This window comes from Quercus lobata, chromosome 4 (assembly GCF_001633185.2).
Source record: "Quercus lobata isolate SW786 chromosome 4, ValleyOak3.0 Primary Assembly, whole genome shotgun sequence".
Taxonomy (NCBI): Eukaryota; Viridiplantae; Streptophyta; class Magnoliopsida; order Fagales; family Fagaceae; genus Quercus; species Quercus lobata.
Window position 1 is genome coordinate 15641956 of NC_044907.1, and position 26459 is coordinate 15668414.

General features: G+C 33.2%; 1 long non-coding RNA gene across 1 annotated transcript; it reads left to right on the plus strand.

The window, feature by feature from the left end:
* The first annotated feature begins 16105 nt into the window (after positions 1 to 16105).
* LOC115983538 lies at positions 16106 to 21673 on the plus strand. The gene is made up of 2 exons (XR_004090091.1): positions 16106 to 16455; positions 21494 to 21673. It is a non-coding gene; the product is annotated as an uncharacterized LOC115983538 (long non-coding RNA).
* The last annotated feature ends 4786 nt before the right edge of the window (positions 21674 to 26459 follow it).

A 26459-nucleotide genomic window follows, 5' to 3' on the forward strand; every position in this document is an offset into this window, starting at 1 on the left:
TTCCTTTTTTTTGTTTGCCTTCATTTTTCACATAGGAATTTTACAGCTTCAAGCCTTGGATAGTATTAGTAGCCAACAAGGCTTCTAAATTGGTATATTAGTTGTCACTGCAAATTATTAGAACTATAAATATGTTTGTCATCCATAATTCGATGATTATGTACTAGAAAAAGCGATTTGTACTTCAAGATCATACAATTAGTGTTATTGCTAAGCACCAAATAGTTTCTTGTAGATCGTATAATGAGAGTCTTTTTATGCTTAACAGGATTTTTTTTTTTTCCAAATAATATCTTTTGAAGTTTACTTGAAATAAATAAAGATGGTCTATTTCATAATTAATTTAGATTTTATTTTATGAATTTAACTATATACAAACTATAATGTTATTTTAAATTTTAAATAATACAACACTAAATACATATTTAAATTTGTAATATTTAAAGTCTATTTGGGAACAGCTTATTTAACTAAAACTAAATTTTTTTTGCTGAATGTACTATAGATAAAGCTAAAAGCTAGCTGAAATAGTAAAAGGAGACTCATGAATAGTACTAAAAAGTGCAATGAGACCCATAAATAGTAGCAAAAATAAGTTAAATAATAAAAAAAACTGCATTTTTCAGCCAATGCTAAACGTAACCATAATCTTAATGAAGATTTTGATCAATTTCCAATTCAAGAAAAACACAAAATATGGTACGTCGGAAGTGAGAAAAATGTCTATAAATAAAACATTTTTGCATTTCTTGAATTTAAAACTTTAAAAAAGAAATAGAAAAAACCTAATAGATTATATAAATAAAACATCTTTACTTCCTTTTATACAACTTGGAAACTCCAACCCATCACATAAATCCCCACTTTGGGCCTTGGTTGAGGATGATGATGGTTGTTTCCCCTATATTGTGCTTAATAAATTATTATCCTTATTTGCGAAAGCAGTTGTATGCATACCAAATATGAATTCATAATCATTTTTGGTGTGGTTTAGAAAATCAATACTCAAATGGTCTCACCACATCCCCTAAGAATACTCATGCATGTGACTGTGCATGGTCTCAACTCTAGAGCTGACTTGCTGAAACTTGAAACAATTTAAAACACTAGTAGATTAATTATAGCAGCTCCAAATTCCCATCACATTAAACCTTGTTAAGTTATGATTTTTCTCATAACATTAGTGTTGGCTTATTCCAAGACAAAAAGTGTTGTAATTGCATAAATTTATTTCCTTGTATTTTTGTGGGATTTATTTGTAATCGGTTTAGTATTAAGTGGTGAAGATTTGATCAAGACAGCTGAAGGTCACATGAGAAGCACATGCAAGAAGGTGAACAGTCAGGCCAAGTGTCCAGCTCAATACAACCTGGTCAAGAGAGTAGCTCATAACTTGGATTCGCGACTTGTACTAGTCACGAGTGACCCACGAAGTTCCCCTGTTTTACTGAAAATTGTGACTTTTTGTATTTTCTTCACACCTACTATATATACCTTAATTACCCCCAAAACAACGGTGTTGTTTATATTATTATGTATATATGCCATATCTTTCTTATAGCTTCTATAATGGAAGACATTATTAGCTTCGATACTTGAATGTTGCCCAAATTATTCAGTGCTCACAATTCTATCCCCTCACTGGTTTATAACTTTTATAGTGGAAGATACATTTAGTTTCTACCCCCAAAACAACGGTGTTGTTTATATTATTATGTACTAGCTTGTAACACTATCCATATACATGGATACATTTAAAAATATACAATAAGATGCATAATATAATTCCTACATATATAATTTAAATACTATTGATAGTCATTTTTATATTTTGTTAACTCTTTAAAAAAATTTGTAAGGATATTATTAGGTATAAAATGTAAATTGTCCATTTAAAAAAAAAAATTATTGTGAAGCACTTTTTTTCTTTTTTTTTACAATTCATTTATTCTAGACTTTTTGGTTTTTGTATTTAATAGCTCACTTGGATGAATATTTATAATGTGGTCCCACATTTGATTCTAAAATTAAGAAATAAAACTCTTTAAAACTAAATAATTTAGGACACATGACGCAAAATTGGAACTCTAATTTAGAATTATAATTTGAGTTTCTCTCAGTTTCACCTATTATTATACATATAGATATAGATTTATGAGACTAGTACGCATTCTTTAATAAACAATGAATACCCTTGTGGAATATTTCATGTGCTTAGGCAGGTTAATTAATACTACTCCCTAATCCCTCATTGAATGATTACTCCTTAATTTATTGTAATGATGATGAGATCGAGCTAATTAGTCTTTTAATTTGATGATGGTGGATACGAAAATTTTAGGACTAGGGCTTGTCGCCATCGTCATATTTCTGCAAAAAATTATTAGGTATTCTCAGAGTTCCATAAATGTGTACTCCCCCCTTCACATGAATGGTGGGTCCCATCATAAATTTAATTAGTGGGACCACCATTCAAAAAGTTTTATTGCTGATTACGATTCACGATCCCACCTACCTCTTATGATCCTACGTAAGATCCTGATTTTGACAACCTTGGTTTTTTCCCTATATTGTTCCTGATAAATTATTATCCTTATTTGCGAAAGCAATTGCATGCATACCAATTATGAATTCATAATCATTTTTGGTGTGGTTTAGAAAATCAATACTAAAATGGTCTCACCATGCCAATGCATCCCCTAAGAATACTCATGCATGCAACTGTGCATGGCCTCAACTCTAAAGTCGATTTGCTGAAACTTGAAACAATTTAAAATAAAAGAAAGACTGTTTATTTCTCAAAATTAAAATTTCAGATTTCTATTGGTTCATATCAAATTCTTGTAATGAAATAGAGCATTGAGGGTTTTTCCATAAAATAGGTTTAAGGCTTGTAGAATAAATGGTCACACATTTGACAATTTCACTAAAAAGTATTAAGGGAATTCTTATATTTTAAAACAACTTAAAATCTAAAGTTAATAAAAACTATTAATTGACATAATTTTTTAAAATCTTTTATTATTTATAACTATTAAACATTTTTTAAGATATAACTTTTAAAAATAGAAGTTGTCCCCGCAAGCAAAAATTCTTGATTTCACCCCTACATGCCGATAATAGTCAATTGGAGCATAAATATCTTTCCTCCTATGTTTGAAATTTCTTCCTAGGAATACAATGGATTGGAATATTGTAGGCAATCAAAATGTAGAATAATCAATGTGGGACTTAAGAGACCCGTCAATCCATCATACACGTCTTGTATGTAGGACCATTTTTAGTCACAAGGGTCAAGGGTTAGCTGTGGACTTTGCCTCATTCATTCTCATAGTTAGCAAGGTAACCTTATGTAATCTGACAATGGCAGATTATATTACTCTTACACATAAAAGCCAAACAAATATATGTCCCATAACTATTTCTATAAATCTAAGACACGTCAATTTCATACACAATTTCATTGGCAATGAAAATTTAGAAAAACGAATTATGTGGTCATATGGATACTAGAGACCCTTCAATCCATCGTGCACATCTTGTGGAATTAGAACATGACTCACTGTAAGTGGGACTATTTTTAACAGTGACTATGGCCCGTTTGGTAAATGATTTCTAGTAACATTGTTTAAGTGTTATGGAAATATGTGTGGGTGAAAAAGTGTTATGGAAACACCCAAGGGCGCAGCCAGGAATTTTTGTTTGAGAGAGCCAAGTTGCAACACTAATATATTCATCAAGACAACCTCCACATACACATATATACACTCGCTTTTTTATTATATAAACATACTTTTTTTATATGATAAGTTATATATATATATATATATACACACATCCAAATAAAAAAAAAAACTTAGTATTTTCAATCAAAATTATAGTTGATGGCAATATTTCATAAAATAAAATTCATTTTTACCATTTTTATAGTGAAATTCTTAAAAAGTTTCATTTTCAATACAAATTATCAAATTTTATACTAAAGTAAGTAAAAAAATATTTCAATTGAACTAATGAAATTTTCAAAAACATGAATGATCCAAAATGTGAAGGAATAAGTTAGGCTCTAACCCTTTATGTGGCAACTAAAGAGACATTTCATGTGTAGTTTTAGTGATAATATTTTTTAATGAGTCAAAGACTTGTTAATTGCTATATAACGGGTTGAAAAAGATATAGATTTAAACATATTTGGTGCCAAATTTTATCAAATATTTAACAAATATAAGAGCACAATTTACAATAACAAATAGGATTGCAAAAAATAAAGTTATGTCTCTATAACTATTAGACCAATTATTTTTTTAAGAGCATCATTGGACTAAATCTAATATTTTGGGGGGAGGGGGGGGGGACTCTTATTTTTTAGACTAAATTTTGAAAACATTAAAATAATTATATATTTTTTCAAAATTTTGGGGGAGGCCATGGCCCCCCCACCCTTGCACATAGTTATGCTTCCGAAAATACGTGTTGTGGTGTTTAAATAACGAAAACTTTTGTTTAAACAACAATACCAAGCTGGCCCTATGTGAGCGACAAATTGTTTTGGGTTGTCTATACCTTGACAGTGACCATGTAATTTGACAAGGGCTGGTCAAAAGTCCATCAATCTCTTGCAATTCAACCAAAACTCTCCCACACGGAAACTTACTTGCTTCCAAGATTTCACTTTTATTTATTTATTATTTATAAGAGTAAAGTGATCAAGCATCTCATCCATCTAATCTTAGCACTTAGATTCGAGACGTGGAAAATATTTGAACCAGAGTTAACAAGGTTATTTAGAGCGGGAGTTTAACTCGTTATGGTAGAAAGTGAATTGTTCCCACTATTCCACCTTTTCTTAATAATTAATTAAAAAAAAAAAAAAAAAACTCTCTTACACATAAAAACCAAATAAATCGTATGTACAATAACTATATTTTTCAAAAAATTTAAGACCCACCCAATTTGCAATCTCACACAATTTTACCACATGATGAAATGATCTACTATAAGTGATCCATAACTTTTTATAACATTTTAGATGAATGACCACGTTTTTTCTATAATTTTTAATCCCCCACTTCAACAAATTATAAAATTACTTGCTAAAAGAAAATTCAATGGAACATAGTATTTCGTGCATTTGACTTCTAAGTTCTTAAATTGAGTAGGGTTAGAAGCTTTGGAAAATATTGATGGACAAAGTTTCTTTCTAAACTAGTTTAAAGAAAAATGCTTCTCTAACTAAAAAATTAACATGACTACATATTTTGAAAATCTAACAATTGGATTAAATGTTCTTTATATTCTGAACATGCATGTCAAATTTCTTTTAAATTTAATATTATTTACTATTTGATCCATAAACTTATTTTTTATGCATAATTTAAAACTACAAAAACATGAATTTAGATATTTTCTTGATGACATAACTATCGATATTTGATTTCTTAAAAATTTGCAAACATAGAGGATATAATAAGAAAATTCAATCTAATGGAAAATTTATCATAGTTCACTTTCAATATTAAAAAAAGAAAAAAAAATACATATGTCCAATATTGAATAAGGTCGATTGGGGAAGTCTCCTCCCATTTGTTTTTTTGTCAAATGTCCCTTATTAAGTGGAGGGGGAAAAAAAGAAAATAGGAAAGAAAAGAAAAGGAAAGAAAAGAAAAGAAAAAAAAAAAAAAAGATATCTCTATAATCCCTCAAGTCCTTGTAGCCAGTTTGTTCTTGCCTACCTTATTATAAATATGTACCTTTTCCTGAGTGTCTAAGCAGCGAAATCAAACTCAGTCTGTCTTCACCCAAAAAAAAAAAAACCCTTTTGTACCACTTAGCAAAACCAAAAATTGTTAACATTCAATTTGAGCATTGATTTTTTTTTTTTTTCGACTATGTTAGATATTTCTTCATAGGAAAACAATGGATTGAATAATGAATGTGGCCATGTGTGACTTGCAAGACCCCTCAATCCATCAAGCACGTCACAAAGGAATGTTGAATGTGGCCATGTAGAAAAAAACCAATTGATGACTGTCTGAGACACTCTCTAATGTATAGAGTGATGACTCATTGAACTTGAAAGTTACCAAAAGAGAAAATGCATGTACCAAAGTGACTGTTTTTTGACAGTTTTTAGACCCCTTAAACAATTGATTAAACCTAGGTAATTAGCCAAGTTGTTACTTAGTCCAACTAAACAAGTCTAAGTTATCACAATAATAAAGATCAAATCATGCAAAGTAGCGGAAAATAAATAACACAAGATATGATCACCCAAGAAATCAAACCGGTAAAAACTTAGGGAGGATTTGACCTAGCTATTCTCAAGGTAAACCTGAATCCACTATCTTGTAAGAATCGAAGTTCATACAAAAGGACTTACAAGCACCCCCGCTTGACTTCCTAATGCTACCAACCAGTAGAACTTACTGACATGACCACGTGCAAGCTCCGAATTCACGGACTCCGAATCCACGGACTCCTTCTTTCTTGGATTCCCACCAGCTACAAGCACACCTGCTTGTGTAGTCTTTAAGTTTTAATGGCAGCAACTGAATTGATCATCAAGGTGTAGAAAATATCTCTTCCTTGAAAACCCTAAGTTTGTGTAAAGGAAAGTTCCTCTAGATCTCACAAGAGATTTACACAAACCGCAATATGAGCAATACTAAAACGTGGCTAGGGTTTGCCTTTTATACTTATGACAAATAAGAAACCCTAAAAATGTTTTAAAACAAATAGGGCTGAGTTGGACGAATCTGCAGAAAAGCAATCTGCCCGAACTTCGATCGGTCGAGCTTAAGCTTTGATCGATCGAGCCAGGCCAAAAGCCACAGTGCTTCCTGCTTTAAACTCAATTCCAACTTTACATTGGCATACAACTTTGAGCTAGCTTTAAACACTTCTAAACACATTGTTTTGATCATGATTTGCCAACAATACAAATTAGAGTTCTAAATACATAAAATCCTAAACTTTAGAACCTAACAAACTCCCCCTTTGGCAATCCGTGACAAAACACAACTTAGAAGCTCAAAGTTTACAAAATGAAAAACCCTTTACAAAATAATGCTCATAAACCAAATTCAATCCTAACTACTATCCATCAGTTGTAAGTGTAGACAACAGCTCAATTGAATCAACCTGTATATTTCCTGAAACACTAAACAAAATGCATAACCGCATGTGCATGTGTGGAAATAATACAAGTAAACAAAATAACTTCTTGATTTCAAACAACACACAAATAAAGACATATATCAATGAATAACTCATAAATATAAATCAATAAGCAGTTTGAAACAAGAAACAAATAAAGTACCAACAAAAACATAAAACTCCCCCTAACATGAATATCCTATCAAAAACAAGGTAAGAGCTAAAAATGTTAAGTACACAGTGAAGCACCTAGATACAATCTAAAACTCCACAAGCTCCAACCAAAAACAAATAATCTCCCCCTGAAAACAAAAATCCTACAAGTACTCCCCCTTTTTGTGACGGAATGCCAAAGGGCAAACAAGATATCCATCATCAAAAGGAAGGTGGTCTAAACTGCGCCAACTCCGCACGCAAGGCACAGATCTCATCAAGTACGTCCACCAAAATCTGTCCTTGAGCCGCCTGAATGGTCAAGACATGATCCAACGTGCGACGAATGTCTGAATCATCCGAAGCAGTCGGTGGAGGAACAGCAGCATTAGCATTAGCATCAGCACCTGAAGTCTCAGTAGTAGCTATACCTGTAGAAGAGGGAGGAGAGGGAACACTACTAGATGACACACCTCTAGGACGAGGAGGAGCAACTCTCAATTGAGCAGCCCTCTGACGAAGAAAGGTGGCACCTATGGGAGCTATCACATGAACAGGCTCACTCGACGGAAAACCATCTAGACCTAAGTAGAGCAGAATCCTATGAATGAAAATAAGATGAATCAGCGCATGCCCTACGGCAGAACTCCTATGAACCTCGTTCAAAGAACGAAGGAACAAATGAGGAAAACTGATGGATGCTCCAGAAGCAAAGGCATACAAAAACACACATCGCTCTAAAGGGATGGCGTGGAAGTGAGAGATAGACCACAAGGAACACGCAATCCTAAAGAAGAGATAGGCCGTCTCGGTAAGCTCAGTGGACGTGATCCGAGGATCAGTACCCCACTGGATAGATGACCCAGTGATGTAAGATATGACAACGTCTAAAGAGGGTGACTCATCATAGGGATAGTCAGCATCCCAAACAACCGGCACCCTAAGAGTCTCAGCCACTACCCGAGGGGTAATGGTGAACTCTACACCTCGTATCCAACTCCTAACTAGGGTGTTGGAATCAAAGACGTGACAAGAGAGGTTCTAGTAGAACTCTCTAATTAGGGCGGTCGAGGGTGGATAATCTATCTCTAAGAAAGGCAAGCAACCTTTAGACTCAAAATTGGCCCTAATGGCCGGATCAAGCTGATCTAAAACAACTGCTCGCTCAGACCAGATCTTACGCTTACAGTTCAAAGAGTCATAGGCTTCTCTACACTTATCATTCTTAAACAGCTCAACCCTAGGAGGAGACTCAGAGGAAGTGGAAGTGGTCCTATGAGCTCTAGTTTTCCTAGGCATGGTGCTAAGATAAGGATCAAAACACAGAGCGAAAGAACAAAAAATCACAAACCAAAACCAAGATCAAAACCAAGGGCAGACTGCAAGTTAGTACAAAAACAAAATATAGAATCAAAATCTATATGATGCATGAACAAGTTTAAATGTCATGATACATGTTCTAATGCAGTGAATTAAGTCAAAAAGGTTCAAATTACAAAATTGGCTTGCATATTAAGGTTTTTAACACAAAAACCCCAAAATTATAGAAACCACTTGATCAATTTGAAAAAATATTGACGAATTGATCATTACACATGATATAATAACAAAAATAATGACCAAATACATCAATTGGATAAGCCAATTTCATCAATTTAAGTCAATTTCACAAAATCCCCAATTCGGATCAAATTTAAAACCCTAGAATTTTCAATATTTCAAAAACCACAAAATTGATCAAATTAAATCATAGGGAACATCAATATAACATCATGGCACAAAAACCCATTGATCAATTGCACAAGAATAGGCTTGAATCATCAAAAACCCCCCAAAAAGTTTGAAGATGCCGAAAATACCCATGATAATGCATGAAAACAAGAAATAAACTTGAAAAAGAAGGGCAAAAGAGACTTACCGGCTTCTAAGGACAAAAACCTTGCAAAAATCTTGAAGGAAAACCACAAAAATTGGATGGTGGAGCCAAGAGCCAACGCGGAGAGAGAGAAAAGAAAAGAACTATTTGAAAAGTAAGTTTGAAAAAGTCTAATTCTGCCTTTTTGAAAAACTTGATTCACGAGTTTCGATCGGTCAAAAATCAGCCTCAACCGGTCGAAACAGACAGAGACTCCCAAATAAACTCTCAAATTTTTAAAAATTTTAAAAATTTCGATCGGTCGAAAAACAGAGAGGACCGATCGAATCAAGCAGAGGCTCACCATATTTTTGAAGAAAAACACAATTTTTGAAAAACAAGTTGATTTAACTCAAAGCATTGAAATTTAAGAACAAAAATGCATGAGTATGAGATGATATAATTTTCAAATCAAGAATTTTAAGCCCAAAATTCCCAAAAACAAAATTTTGCATTCTCCACAAAATTTTCAAGCAACAAATTTAGTTTGCACATAATTCAAAGTGATTGCAAAAACGTGGTTGGTCAAACCATAAATACACACAATAACATGTACGATGTTTAGCAAAGAATAACTCGTGTAGTGTGTGCGACTAGCAAAAACTTGAGATACATGTGAGGTGATATGTGAATAGCAATCAATCACAAAGTTTACAAAATTTATCACCAAGAATTTAAAAGAGACTATCACCTAAAGAGTTACATCATATAACTCTCACATCTCCTAGATCATAAGCTTGCAATCATGTAAGTTTCTTGTATTTATGTCTCATAATATACATTCCAATTTTAAGTTATGTGAATTTGGCATCAAGCCTAATAGTACACACCAATTTTGATTTTAAGAATTAAGCACTTTAACCGAGGCTTCACCTTATGTTCTTTTTGTGCATGTGCTACACTATCTCGAGCACAAAATCTTATGATATGCACTAAGGTGTTCATGATTGGCTAGTGAACAGTGGTGAGATGGTTATTTATGTCTTTCTCTAAAAGTTCAAGTCCAACATTTAAAAACATGTGACTTCAAGATTAAGACATAGTAATCAAAAACCATACACATCTTTCCCACACAACATGCACTACAAATCTTCAACTAGTAAAGTGCAATAAATAAGCTTATCAAAGCTAAACAAGGTACAAAAAACATGTTATGTGAAAATAAATTGACCAACCTTGTTCTCAAAAACCAAGAAGAATAGTTCAAAACAAAATGCGCTTCCTTTCCCTTTTTTTTATTTATTTATTTTTTTTGTTTAATAAAAATAAAAAACACCTAGAATGAAATGCATGAATGTTATGCTATGCAAATCCTAGAGACACAAAAAAAAAAAAAAAACAAAACAAAACAAAACAAAACCAAAGAACAATGGTCACAAACGGTAGAGCAATGAAGCACAAGGACCAAGAGGCTAAAGACAAATCAGGGACACAGAATTATACCAATCACTTGACGAAGAGTCTCAAACTTACTTCTATCAAGAGGTTTGGTAAAAATGTCGGCATTCTGACGCTCAGTAGGAATATACTCAAGACACACAATTTTTCTTTCAACAAGATCCCTAATGAAGTGATACCTAATCTCTATGTGCTTAGTCTCAGAATGCTGAATAGGGTTCTTAGATATGTCAATAGCACTAGAGTTATCACAGTAAACCACCATGGTATCTTGGGATATTCCATAATCTATTAAAACCTTTTTCATCCAAAGAAGTTGTGAGCAACAACTTCCAGCAGCAATATATTCTGCCTTGGCAGTAGACAAGAACACAAAATTTTGCTTTTTGCTCATCCAGGTAACAAGGTTAGCACCAACATAAAAATATCCACCAGTAGTGCTTTTTCTATCATCAGCATTACCAGCCCAATCAGAATCAGAAAAACCAGCAAGAGACAGATTAGACTCTTTGCTATAAAATAATCTATAGTCACAAGTTCCAGCAACATATTTAATTATTCTTTTGACAGCATTTAAGTGTGAAACCTTAGGATTAGACTGAAATCTAGAACAAACACCAACACTAAAAGCAATATCAGGTCGACTAGCAGTCAAATATAACAAACATTCAATCATACTTCTGTATAGTGGAATATCAACAGACTCACCTGATGGATCATTTGTTAGTTTTGCATTGGCGGCCATTGGTGTTCTAGCATGGGTAGCATGGTCTAGTCCAAATCTCTTAACTAGATTCTTTGCGTATTTGGCTTGGTTGATGTAGATCCCTGAATTCGTTTGCTTCACCTGTAATCTCAAGAAATATGTTAGTTCACCAACCATACTCATTTCAAACATTGTCTTCATTTCATCTGCAAAAGAATGAGCAAGAGAGTCATTAGTAGCACCAAAAACAATATCATCTACATAAATTTGAGTTACAACAAAATTGTTCTTATCCTTTCTTATGAAGAGAGTAGTGTCTGCAAATCCCCTTTTGAAGCCGTGTTCAGTAAGATATGCAGTCAATCTATCATACCAAGCCCGTGGAGCTTGTTTCAAACCACACAGTGCTCTCTTCAATTTATACACATCATCCGATCTGTGAGGGTCAACAAATCCTTTAGGTTGTTCAACATAAACTTCTTCTTGCAGCATTCCATTCAAGAAAGCACTTTTGACATCCATTTGATATAACTTGAAGTTTAGATGACTAGCTATAACCAGCAATATCCTAATGGATTCCAATCTTGCTACTGGAGCAAAGGTCTCATCAAAGTCAATCCCTTCCACTTGTGTGTAGCCTTGAGCAACAAGTCTTGATTTATTTCTGATGACAGTGCCATGTTCATCTGACTTGTTCTTGAAGATCCACTTAGTTCCAATTACATTCACACCCTTTGGTCTAGGAACTAATTCCCACACATCATTTCGAACAAATTGATGAAGTTTTTCATGCATAGAGTTCACCCAATCAGCATCTTGAAGTGCTTCATCTACCTTCTTCGGTTCAAATTGGGACAGATAGCATGAGTGTGTAATTACACTTAAGGCTTTTGACCTTAATCTCATATTGTCATTCAGACTTCCCAATATATTTGAGGAGGGATAATTCAGCCTTACTTTAGAGGAAGGACCTTTAACCAGAGATCTGGATGTACCTCTCTGTTCTGATGAAGGACTAAACTCATGTTGAACCTGTTGAGTCTCATGAACTGGAGTGGATGGTTCAGGACTTGATGGCACAGATATTGCATCATTCAACACCATTAGCTCCTCATCACTGTGTTTCACAACATAATCATCAGGGAGAGAGTCATTAACCTCCATTGGCTTATCTTGAACCTGAGTAGTACTTTCTGGATGTGCTTTTGGATATACTTCATCATTGATCACAACATTTGAAGATTCCATGACAGTTTTGGTTCTCAGATTGTACACCCTATATGTCCTACTAGTAGAGGAGTACCCTAGAAAATATCCTTTGTCACTCTTAGCATCAAATTTTTCTAGGTGCTCTCTATCACGTAGAATGTAACAATCACTACCAAAAATCCTGAAATACTTGACAACTGGCTTCTTTCCTCTCCAGAGTTCATAGGGAGTCTTCTTGGAATCAGGTCTGAAATACACCCGGTTTATTGTATGGCAAGCAGTGTTAACTGCTTCTCCCCAGAAAGATTTTGGCAATTTTTTATTGTGCAATATCACACGTGCCATCTCTTGAACGACCCTATTTTTTCATTAAACTATTCCATTTTGTTGCGATGTCTTGGGTGACAAAAATTCTTGATGTGTGCCCTGTTCATTGCAGAAAGTAGCTAGCTTGGTATTCTCAAATTCTCTTCCATGGTCACTTCTAATTCTAACTACCACTGTATCTTTTTCAACCTGCAATTTCTTACACAGATGTATCATCTTCTCAAGAGCCTCAGCTTTATCTTTCAAGAGCATAACCCAAGTATATCTGGTAAAGTCATCCACAACCACTAGAATATATTTCTTTCCTCCCAAACTCTGAACTCGAGCAGGACCCATAAGATCAATGTGCAGTAACTCCAGAGGTCTTGAAGTTTGAACACTAGCCACAGACGGGTGTTTAGATTTTATCTGTTTACCTATCTGACATGGTCCACATATGCACTTATCTATCTTCTCAAATTTAGGTAAACCAACAACAGCATCACATTTTAAAATCTTTTCTAACTACTTATGACTTGCATGCCCCAGCCGTTGATACCACAAATCAACTTAATCAATCTTTGCACTAAAACACTTGTTGCTTATGCTTGGTGTCAATCCATAACAGTTGTCCGCTGTTCGTACACCAACACACATACAATCACCTCCACCATCAAGTATCTCACATTCATGCTTGGTGAAGAGAACATTTAGTCCATTGTCACAAATTTGACTGATGCTGAGTAAATTTGCCTTTAGTCCATCAACATACCAAACATCTTCAAAGACCGGTAACCCTGGGATGTCCACAGTTCCAATACCTCTGATGACAGATTTGCTTCCATCTGCAAAAGTGGTTGTCCCAATCTTTCCTTTAAAAAGAGTCTTCAATAATCCTTTGTTTCCTGTCATATGCCTGGAGCAACCACTATCCAAATACCAAAGACAAGAATCACGTGCCTTTAAAGCGGTTAAGGCAGTATAACACAAATAATTATTACCACATATGATAAGACCAAGATGTTGAAGGAAAGATTTAACGAACTCAACAAGAGACAAATATACAAAGTAAGCAAGTTGATGAATAAGCAGAAATAATTTCCAAAAATCCATATCGAAGGGGTCAAGGATTAGCTCAGTGATCAAAAGATCAACAACAAAAGAGCTACCCGCTCTGATACCACTTGATAGTTTTTAGACCCCTTAAACAATTGATTAAACCTAGATAATTAGCCAAGTTGTTACTTAGTCCAATTAAACAAGTCTAGGTTATCACAATAATAAAGATCAAATCATGCAAAGCAGCGGAAAATAAATAACACAAGATATGATCACCCAGGAAACCAAACCGGTAAAAACCTGGGGAGGATTTGACCTAACTATCCTCAAGGTAAACCTGAATCCACTATCTTGAAAGAATCAAAGTTCATACAAAAGGACTTACAAGCACCCCCGCTTGACTTCCTAATGCTACCAACCAGTAGAACTTATTGACACGACCACGTGCAAGCTCCGAATCCACAGACTCCTTCTTTCTTGGATTCCCACCAGCTACAAGCACACCTGCTTGTGTAGTCTTTAAGCTTTAATGGCAGCAACTGAATTGATCATCAAGGTGTAGAAAATATTTCCTCCTTGAAAACCCTAAGTTTGTGTAAAGGAAAGCTCCTCTAGATCTCACAAGAGATTTACACAAACTGCAATATGAGCAACACTAAAATGTGGCTAGGGTTTGCCTTTTATATTTAGGACAAATAAGAAACCCTAAAAACATTTTAAAACAAATAGGGCTGAGTTGGATGAATTTGCAGAAAAGCGATCTGCCCGAGTTTCGATCGGTCGAGCCTAAGCTTCGATCGATCGAGCCAGGCCGAAAGCCACAGTGCTTCCTGCTTTAAACTCGATTCCAACTTTACATTGACATACAACTTTGAGCTAGTTTTAAACACTTCTAAACACATTGTTTTGATCATGATTTGTCAACAATATAAATTAGAGTTCTAAATACATAAAATCTTAAACTTTAGAACCTAACATTTTTGAGTGTGGGAGTCCCTGCTTTGTTTGATTAACTTGGATTCTTACACACACTAGCACTTCCCATCACTCTCTCTCTCTCTCTCTCTCTCTCTCTCTCTCTCTCTTTTATATAAAATATTTTTCTGATACGTTTGGACCCCACTAAAACACCCTATCATGACAAACGTTAAGTCCTTTGATTTTGACCTCCATATCTCTTGCTCTTTATTTTCTTTCTTGCTTTCTCTAATTTGTGTGAGCTATATAGTGAGAGAGTGAGTTATTGTGTAATTGATGGCGGAATGGGGAAGGTGGGTTTGGGCTAATGTGGCGCCAGGAGTCCGACAAGGATTACTGTGCACCCATGTGGGAAGTGGGGTCTATGGTGTGAAAGGAACCAGGTATTTGGAGAAATTTACAATCTCTTTGGAAAGGCTGGAGGAAAGAGAAAGAGAAGAGAAATGAGAAGATATGTAGTCCTTCCCTCATGGAAGAAATAAAAAGAAAGAAACCATTTTCCTTGAGTACACATATTTGTAATCTGCCCAAATTGGGTGGAATTGAAGGGAGAGAATGGTTATTAAATAATAGAACCCACGTATATAACATAATATGACATAAAGTTACATATTTGCTTATAACTTTTATGTATCTTCTACATTTATATGGGTATAAAAATAAAAAGAAACATATATTTTCTTTTCATTTTCTTTCTCATTGCAATCCAAACAAAGGAAAAAGAAATACATTATTCTCTCTTTTCTCCTTCTCTCCCTATTTCCAAACATACACAAGACAATTGATTCCTTTTCTTTCTCATTTTCTTTCTATTATTCTTTTTTTTTTTTTTGGCTTATCTTCTCTTCCCCCTTTTCTCTTTAGTATTTTGAAAAAAATTTCTATTCCTAACTCTAGTTAACGCAAACAATACACCTTTTCCCACCCCCAAATCTAGTATCTTTATGTGTCAATTACTAATTGAATTTTAACACCTTCATATGGGTGATAGGTTAACTACAATTTTTTTTTTTTAAATCCTAAAATCTCTTATTGACAAAAAAATTATTGTGCACCGTACGAATGAGATTTAATTTTGAAGTAGAACTCACGTTTTCCAAGTAATTGTATTGGACAGTTCATGATAGTGACAAGGGTCACTTGCATGTGGAGTGTGGATGTTGGTTACTAAGTCTAGCAATCTTTTAATTCACTCAACATCTATCTTAGACATAAAAATCAAATAAATCATATACTATATTGGATAGAAGAAGCTTTTTTCTGCAATTAAGGAAATTCTGTCATATAGGAAAAATGCCCCCTTAAAAACCTGCCATATCTACAGCTCAACCCAGTCAAAAGCCCGATCAATACATCGTTTGAAAGCCCAATCGTTACACCCGTATAAGGAAAATAAAAAGCATAAAAACCCAAAAAAAGGTTCAGGGAGGGAGACATGTAACGCTGAATTATTAAACAGCGAGACGGGGAGAAAGAGAACGATAGAATGAGAGATTCGGTCAAGCATAGAGAGTGGAGAGAAGAAAATCTGAGAAGACAGTCAGGCCTCTGCCATCAGATCCCGTATCTTCCACCGGTTAGTCTCTGTTTTTTGGTTCTTCAAATTTGGGTTTAAGTATGATTTAGGTCTGGGTATTTGGATTGGATTGGATTGGATTGTATTGGATTGCATTCAGGTTTTGGCTTAGATTCAGTTTTGATTAAGGAATTTGGGTTAGAATGGTTTTTAATATCAGTTATATGTGTTAGATTTGGTTTTTCTTTTGGATATTTGGGTTAAATTCGTTTTGAGTATATGTCTTCACTCTAAATAGAAATCTCTGGAGATCTTCATGAATCGATTTGGTGCTGAAGAACATAGATTTATGTGTAGTCAAAAAAATAAAGCTCTGTCATTTCATTTATGCTGTTTTTAAATTTTTGTTGAAATATTTTCCCCTCTTTATATTTTCGTTTCCCATGTTTCTTTTCTACCATTGTTGTCATGGTTCTTGCAGTATATATTTAAAGTTTTTCATTTGCAATTGCTCTGATTTGAAAAAATAAAACCCTAGAACGCAGAGAATAAGGTGTTGAACATTATAATGCCTCTCTTCCTCCACTGATGCCAATCTGCTTCAAGCATTATATCTTTGTGTTTCGGATCCAAAATTAAATCATGCCCACAAAAATCCTTACACAGATCTGCATCTTCAACGTCCCAAAACCACCATCTCTTGTCCATCTCCAAAACCAAAAATAAAAGGCCGCGTTAAAATCTGCCATGCTTTCAGATTAAAGTGTTTTGCTGAAACACTTTCTACCTTAAGCCGCTTAAAAAAACCCTGAATTGCTACACTCCTAATCAACTACACGCCGCAATTCAATCCCAAAAAAAACTGCACACACCGCAAAGAAAAGATGAATTCCCTCTGTTTGGCAGAGGACAAAATGGCAAAATAAAACCTCTCCCTCCTTCCAACTTTCAGTTTGACACCCTTCTTTGTTTCACTTCTTTCTGCAACGCCACACCCAAAGAAAAACGATGTATCTATACGGACCCAAATGTAATTAGTAAAACACGTTTAGAACAACTATCAAAAGACGCCTGAGATTTGTAAAATGGTGATGAATCATGATAAATTATTCTATAGATATAGCAAATTATTTTACAGATAACAGCACAAAAACACACAAGAGATTTCTTTGTAATCTACAATGACAATGGTTAAATCAAATGACAAAAGAAAAGACATTAAGATAACACTCATTAGGAGTTCTTTTATTAGTAACTATGACAAAACTAGAAGTAAAAATGACAAAAGGTAAACCTTCTGCATATAACGTCAGTTCTTAGAGAAGACATTCTATGGTCACAGCTGATGAGGTCACCTATTATCAAAGATTGGAGTCTTATATACAGGCATCAATGATTTCTCTACTGACCACCACACTTCACATTTTGATGCAATTGGCATTAGCTTTTGATGTTTTCCTTGATACTAGCACACAGAATCGAAAACTACAATGACACTAAAGAGAGAGTATCCAACTCTTTCAACTACTCCCATCTGGAAGTGGACATCAAATTTACCCACTTAAGTAAAAATCTGTCAACTTTTCAAACCTGCATAAACAAACATTCAACATGAATTCAGTCACAACAAGAATAGAATTACATTTTCCAGTGGGTTATATGCGTCACAAGAAAAAAGCACTACAGTGAGTGATAGTAAAGCTTAAAGCTAGATAGTATTAACTAGGCACAAATTTTTTCAACCTTGATTAGCAATTAGCTAATATCCCTGATTCTTTTCTGGGTAGACTGCAAAATTAATTTATGTAAGCATTTTAGATTTAACATTCATACCTGTGTGGTGTAACTTTTTCCCTAAATTTGTGATGACTCCCTCAATTTTTTCAAATCAGTTTACAAATTCTCACAAAATAATCATTATCCTATGGCAAGAAAACTGCGTATCTTATTTCAACTTATCACTGACAATGAGGCTAAGTGTAGGAAATACAATTCAAATTGGATAAAAGAACAGCTACGATATTTTAGTTTTTTAGTCATAGACAATTTCATTGATAGAAGTTTTCAGTCATATTTCTGAGAGATACACATATTGTATTCATTGGATAATTACAAACAAAATTCAGCTTACAAAGGCTTATGTCCGTTGCCTTATTTGCAATCTGTAGGCTATTACCCTCCATATGGTGGTATGAAGTGGAGCACCTAAACAAGTTGGCCACTTAGTTAAGACAACAAGACTAACAATAAGAGAAGACTGAAACAGAAATTTGAAAATCCATTAATTGAAGCTTACCATTATATGCTATTTGCAGAGATTTGTGGCAGTGATTATCTGTGAAATGATTTTAACAATCAATCAAGCAATATGGAAAGTCACCAGATGTATATCTTAGAGCATAAATTGATCACAGACAAAAAACATGCATCAAATTTGAGTTTCAAGTTGCACTTCTTAATTGGGCTCTTCAATTTCTTGCAGACGTCTACTAAAGTTTGAACATTCAAAACAAGATATATATGATGATAATCAGTATGTAAGGCTAATCCTAGATGTGTACCTCATAATCTAGAAAACTACTGAAGTCACTGCTACAAAGACTTTAAGTTAGGAAACCATAACATAGGATTTGAACAGCAGACGAATTGTCAGGAATTCTACAGATTCCAAAAAAAAAAAAAAAAAGAGTTATTTTTTATATTATATATACTAGCTAATAACCCGCACAATGTGCGGGACACTTTCATTTATTACGAAAGACAAACTGAAGGTGAAAATTTAAACATTTTATTGTTAGATAATACAAAAAATAAATAAATAAATAAATAATTAAAAAAAAAACTTGCAAGAAAGAAACTCAAATTCAAGGAGTCTTACATAGAGAGAGGCTGGAACCACTACCTGTGAGTTTTTACCTTCCCATTTAAGTTTGTTTGTTAAATATGATTAGGTTTTGATATTTTGTATGGATTGGTTTCGATTTGGATCTTCAAATTAAGTGTTTCTCTTCACTTTTCAGTTTCATATTTTGATCAGGCTTTGATATTTGTTTGGGTCTTTTTTTATCTTCACATTTAAGTTTGTTTATTAAATATGATTACGTTTCAAAATCAATTTCTCTATGCTTGAAATTTGCATATTTATTAATTGTTCCGTTTGGTATTGGAATACCCAACTTGACGGCTGTTTATGACCAAGTCAATAAGAGTTTGCAACCCAGGTAACTTAACTCATTTAATATAGTCTAATTTTGGTCTTAGTTTCAATCTTCTGCAATTTAATTGTTGGGTCATTCTATATTGGCATTGGATAAAGCTTGAAGATATATTTATTCTACAGTATTTACTAATTCTTTTCTAGAGTAATAGTTATTAAACCAAATATAAGAGCATGTTATGATTACTGTAATATATTAGTTCTTAATATTTATATTTTTCATATTATAATGATCTTATGTGTAAATTTTTGACAATTTGTAAACAACATTTTTCATTGGAGCCAATTTAGCCTTCAAATAGGTGAAATTAGACAAATATTTAAGCCTAAACATGTTAACACTTAAATCTGGAATTTTGCAGATTGTACATGTATGCGTTTTTTTAATGTGTTTGAAAAAAATATTGATTTGAGATTGACGTATTCTCTTAGAGACAGCCATTAAATTCGCCATTATTGGGGAAGTTTGCAGATTGTACATTTGTGGTTTAATGTGTTTTAGGAAAATGAATTGATGCATTCTCTTAGGCTCAGAAATGGCAAGGTTTCATGGCAGCAGTAGTAGTGTGCTATGATGTTAACATAGTCATGAGAGATATTAATGGATTAAACTGCATGATAACTAACTGTCTATTTCAGTTTATCTAATGGCCATAATTCCACACTATAACTATTTCATTTTTCATTCACAGTACTTTGAATTCCGAGTTTTAAGACATCACGTGCATCATCTGAGCCTATATTATTTCTCATTTGCACTATTCACTATGATGCAGTTTCCAAAATTACTTGATCAAATGTACTCTCTGCATTTTTAAAAACATAAAAACATGTTTGATGTGTCTTTCACAAATCGGATTGGCCCATCTCCTATAAGGAAAAAATTATGGATAATGCCAAAACTGCTTCGAGTTAAACTATGCCTTTTTTTTTTTGTTTTGTTTTGTTTTTTATTTACTGTTGCTACACACACGTATATATACGATTTGTTTTAGTCTAGATAATGTTTCAATGATGTTGTAATGTCAGAGAATGAGGGTTGTAATATTTGATAAATAAAGAAAAAATTGCAAATGCTTCATTTGAATTTAATTATTTATTTTCCTTTTAAAACTAATTATTTTTGTTAATATTTTAGTTGATTTTGTGTTTACATAATTTTATTTTCATGGCTGATTGGCTAAGGAAATTGAGGGTATTTGTTGAGGGATAGGAAAATATTTTGTGATATTTGTTTTAAGTCCATAAAGATTTTGTTTTTAAGATTGATTTATAGTTAGTTTTAGTAATAATTCACCTAACAAATAGATTTGCTACAAATCTGGAAAATAAATTAATGAAATAGAATAAAAAAATTATATAAGATTTCTTATTATTTACCTTAAAAATATAGATGTTGGATAACTATTACTTTTTGATGTAAAAGGGTGAATGTTCTGAAGCCTGTGTGCTGTGAATGGTTTGTGTATGGTGAGAAGTGAAGAAAAAACATGAAAGTTCATGGGTTTGGTGTTTGGTTTTTTTAATAACTTGTTTTGGGGATTCTCAAAATTGGATGAATGTCTCAATTGAGTGGGGTAAATGGTTGTGTTAGGCCGAATTTTGCATATGCTTTTCTATTTAATATTCCTTACTATGAATATTAGGACTCTAGGATAAGTTTTAAATGCTTCATAATTTGGGAGGGAGAGGTGAGATGATTCGTAGGTGGTAAGGTAGTTGAGAAGATTTTGGATTCATAAATCTACCTTTTTTAAATGTAATTTTATGTTGTTCAGTTTAGTTTAAGGTTTTATTATATATAGCTGAATATATATTTGGCAGTCAAACAAATTCATTGAGAAATTGAATTAATTATTGATTTCAATTGTTTTCAAGCAGAATAGTGCAAAACATTGAGCTACAGTCTACAATGCACTAGCTTCCACCACAAGAGGATGGAAAAAGCTCCATTTTTTGTCCAACAATAACCTATCCTTGATGCAATTGTGTAATATTATTTGCAATACAATATATGTTTTTGGGGGGTGTGGGGGGAAGCAAAGATAAGTTATTTCATTATTTATCTTGAATTTGATGATGGCCATGAGGATGATGTGAAATTGATTTTAGAAGAAAAAAAAAAAAAAAAATTTGTGCATTGCACGGGCTATAGGCTAGTATGAATCACGGTAGAGATACAAATTTTTTTATAAAATTTTTTACAAATTGTTAATATAGTGAGTAATTATTGGTAAAGGAAAAAGTAATATTAATAGTAGGTTTAGATGAAAACCAATAAAAAGTTGGTCACATTAACATTTTGTAAAAATATTGTAAAATAGTTTGTAACTGTAGCATTACTCAATAAATATATTTCATGTAAAAATTTAGTTTATTTTAATATAAAAATTTATTTCTTTTTGGGCTATTTTTCAAAAACATTCACATAATAATATATATTGTTATTTTATATATTTTTTTAAATTTTTAAAATTTTTAATTGTTTTCTCTTATTTTGTACATCCCTCAAACAGCATTCCACAACTGAAAATTAAAACCTTATCAACACCATTATTCTTAGACAATAATGTAGGTTTTGGTCTTTTGGGTGAAGATTGCAAATTTATTAATCTAAAGGAAAAAAAAAAAGAATTGTCCTTGTTGATAATAATCAATTGAAGCATTGTTATTATTATTTTTTCCTGCTATGTTAAAAATTTCTTCATAGGAATACGATGGATTAGAATATAGTTGGCAATGGAAATTTAGAAAAAATGAATGTGGTCATGTAGAGATTGGAGACCCATTAACCATCAAGCACGTCTTGTGGAATTAGAACTGGATGTGACTGTGAGCAACAAATTTCTAATATATACATGTTAGAAATTTTGTTTATTTAACACCAAATCTTCTGGCTTTTTGAAATACATAATTGGTATTTAATTTTTTCTATTCGAGTTTTGCTAATATTTTCTTTCAATTCATAATGTGGTTAATTTACTAGTTTTTCATTCTCTCTCTCTTTTGTTGGGAAAAAATTTCATATAACTATGAATAAATTTCAGTAAGTACAGTGGAAGTACAACCACACAAGAACACAAAGATTTATGTGGAAAACCCTTTCTCCAAGGGAAAAATTACAAAATAAATTCCGAATAATTTCACTATATTAAATAAATATTACAATACTTAAAGATTCAACTTGAGAAAAAAAACTCTCTTTTTCTTTTCACTTGCTACTCTCTTTCTTACTATGTATCTCTCACAATTTTCTTTTGCTCTCTATATTTTTATCTTTCTCTTTTGCTTGCTCTCACTCATGTAGTTCTACAAGACTGCAATGTCCTCAGTCTCACTCACTTGGGACTTATCTTTACTCGGATTGAGATCAAATGCAATATGCAATTGCTTTTAATGGCTGAGATTAATAGTTGCAAAAAGCAAATTTCAATCTCAACTTGACTATAAAAAAAAATTAAAAAAAGATTTTATAAAAAGTAAAAAGTAAAAGTTGAAAAAGTAAAAAAAATTTGTGCGACAAATGAGGTGAATTGCACCGGTGCACCAGATCCTAATCCTCTTCACTCTTCTCTCTTGTCGAATGGCCTTTCCTTTTATTTCTTCACCTTTTTCTTCTTTCCACACTCTTCACATCAAGTCACAATAAATGCAAGTACACAAGCTTTGACTTTTGTACAACCAACTTCGTTTTCTTCAGCCAATTTTCTTCTTCCTTCAGCGTGTCCCATACACATAAGTGTGCGTTTAGATACCGTTTATTTTGCTGAAAATTGAAAACAATAAAAAAAATAATGAAAAAGTTACTGTTTGAACTTTAATTACTGTTCATATACTTGCTGGTACTGTTCATGTCTCATGAACAATGCAATAGACTAGGGGTGTCAAATGGGCGGGTTTGGGGTGGGTATAATTGGGTTGGGTATATAAAACCCATGTACCCATTAAAACTCATTTAACTAATTGCTTCTAACCCAAATCCAACCAAACCCAATTATTATGGGTAAACTCCAACCCACCCAATTACCTAATTATCAAAATTACCAAAATGTCGTTAAAGTGAAAACCTTAACACTTTCTTGGATTCTCTTTTCCACTCTCTCTAGTCTTCATTTTTGGGATTAAAAAATTCCACATAAGCACATCCACGTCAGCAATTATATTAAAATCCCAAATAATTTTTTTTTTTTTTTTTCTATTTTCTCTCACTTTCTTGACAACCAAACAGTGCAACAAATATAATGAAATGTCATTTCAAGCTCAAAATTTTCTTGAAATTTCGAAAGCAATTGTCCTTGAAACAAATAGAAATTCTTCTGAACCAAAAAGAAAGAGAAAAATGAACGCATTCTTATCAATTACTTCATTCTTAAATTACCCAAATATAAAATAAAATAAAATAATTCAAACCCAGTAATGGTGTTTGAGATATAATGTGAAAACTATCAAGTCAAAAAATACCCCAACTCAAGCTTTTGTCTTTCACGATCAGTGAGCTTGGTAGCAAACCCATTGAAACTCCTTTTGTAACTTCTAACCATGCAATTTTCTATAGGACTAGAGAGAGAGGGAGCGAGCATAAAAAGTAATAATTGCTGGCTAGTGATACAATAAAAAGTTCTAGCGGTGCTCTGGTGGAGATGATGGCGAGCCGAGTCTGGACTTGGCGATGAGCCTTCACGTTTTGGCGGCGATCTACTCGAGTTTAGGGCGGTTCGAGGAGGCGATTCCAGTTCTGGAGCGAGCCATTCAGGTTCTGGATACTCCTAGAGGCGCCGATCACTTGCTCACGGCGTTTTCCGGTCACATGCAACTTGGTGACACGTTTTCGATGCTTGGACAGGTGGATCGCTCAATCGCTTGCTATGAAGAAGGGCTTAAGATCTAGATCAAAGCCTTAGGCGACATTGATCCACGTGTCGATGAAACTTGTAGTTGCAGGTTTGAATTTTCGTGCTTTTGATTTGCTAAATTTAGATCGGATTGCCATAGAGAAATGTGTTTATTGTGCCCTATTGTTCTCTGTGAGAGCTAGAGAGAGAAAGAGAGAGCAAGCGAGAGGAAAGAGAGAGGTGTTTGGAGGCTGAGAAAATGAGGAAAACGAAAACGCTGAAACGTGGGTTTTTTTTTTTATTTATTTTTATTTTTTTAATGGGAAGGGTTGGATTGAATTTGGGTATATTGTTTTTGGGTTAAATGAGTCCCAATGGGTTTTTAGTTAAAATCCAATAATTACTTGGGCTAATTGGGTTGATGCCCATTTAATCCAACTAATAATTGGGTGGGTTTGAGTTCAATTAGAATGGGTAGGTTTGGGTGGACAAATGGGTTTGACTTACTTTACCACCTCTACAATAGATGCTAAACTAAAAAAAACAAAAACAAAAAACAAAAAACGTAGACTTGAAAAACGCATATGCCAACTTTGACTTTTGTATAGTCTACTTCTTTTTCTTCAGCCAATTTTCTTCTTACTTCAGTGTATCCCACACGCCTAAGTCTGATTAATAAATACTCTTCACATCAAGTTACGATAAATGCAAGCACACAAGCTTTGACTTTTGTCCAACAGACTTCTTTTTCTTCAGCCAATTTTCTTCTTCCTTCGGCGTGTCCCACACGCTTAAGTCTGATTAAGAGACACTCTTCACATCAAGTCACGATAAATGCAAGCACACAAGTTTTGACTTTTGTACAGCCTACTTCTTTTTCTTCAGCCAATTTTCTTCTTCCTTCAGCGTGTCCCACACGCTTAAGTCTGATTAGACCATCTTTAATAGATTAGTCAAATTTTTATACTATTTGAATAATGAATAATGACATTTAGTTTTTATTTATCTACTTTTTCAAATACATTTTCTAATAGATTCTGTATTTTTTTCTATCTCATTTAAATAGGAGTATTTTTTTATTCATTTATTATTTATTATTTATTCTTTTTTTAACTACATATTTTTCAATATTTTTTTATTCAATATCTGATTATTATAATTGAAAAAAAATTTGAAGTATGAATAGTAAAAGTTACACTATTCTCTATTTGTAGAGAAACACGGTAGCAAATCTAATCTAAAAATTGAAAATGGACAATCTATTGGAGTGTGAACAGTGGTATTTTTACTTCAAAAAATAGATATAGAGCATCTATTCAACATGCTCTTAAGAGACATACTCTTCACATCAAGTCACATAAATGCAAGCACATAAGCCTTGACTTTTGTACAGACAACTTCTTTTTCTTCAGCCAATTTTCTTCTTCCTTCAACGTGCCTCACTCGCTTAAGTCTGATTAAGAGACATGGTTGCAGATGCTTGGCTTGAAGACTTTAGAGACAAGCTCATTAATTGAGCTATTCCATCAAGTGTGGGCTGGAATCCATGTGTGCCACACACCCAATATCTTTTTTATTGTTAAAAATTTGATAGTTGCAAAAAAGAAAAAAAAAAAAAAGAAAGATTATTTGAACCATAGCTCTCATAAAGATGAGCAGACAATACTACTAAATTATAAAATTATTAGAGTCTGTTTGGATATTATTTATTATTGAAAATTGAAAATACTATAATAAAATAATTTTTAAATATGTGAATAATATCGTGGAATCCGGTTTTAAATTTGTTTTTTTGAAAAAAAGTATTGCGGGTCCTGTAAATAGTGCACAGGACCCACAAAAAACGCTGGACGCGGAAAAACGCTAGACATGGCCGCTATCCAAACATACACTTAGTATAGTTATTTTTAAGTAGGATTTTTCCATTTTTAATTTTAAAAATTTTATTTTTGTGTATGAAATCTAATAGGTGCTATCAAAAAACTTCTATAATTTCTTTTTGTGTAAGAAATTGT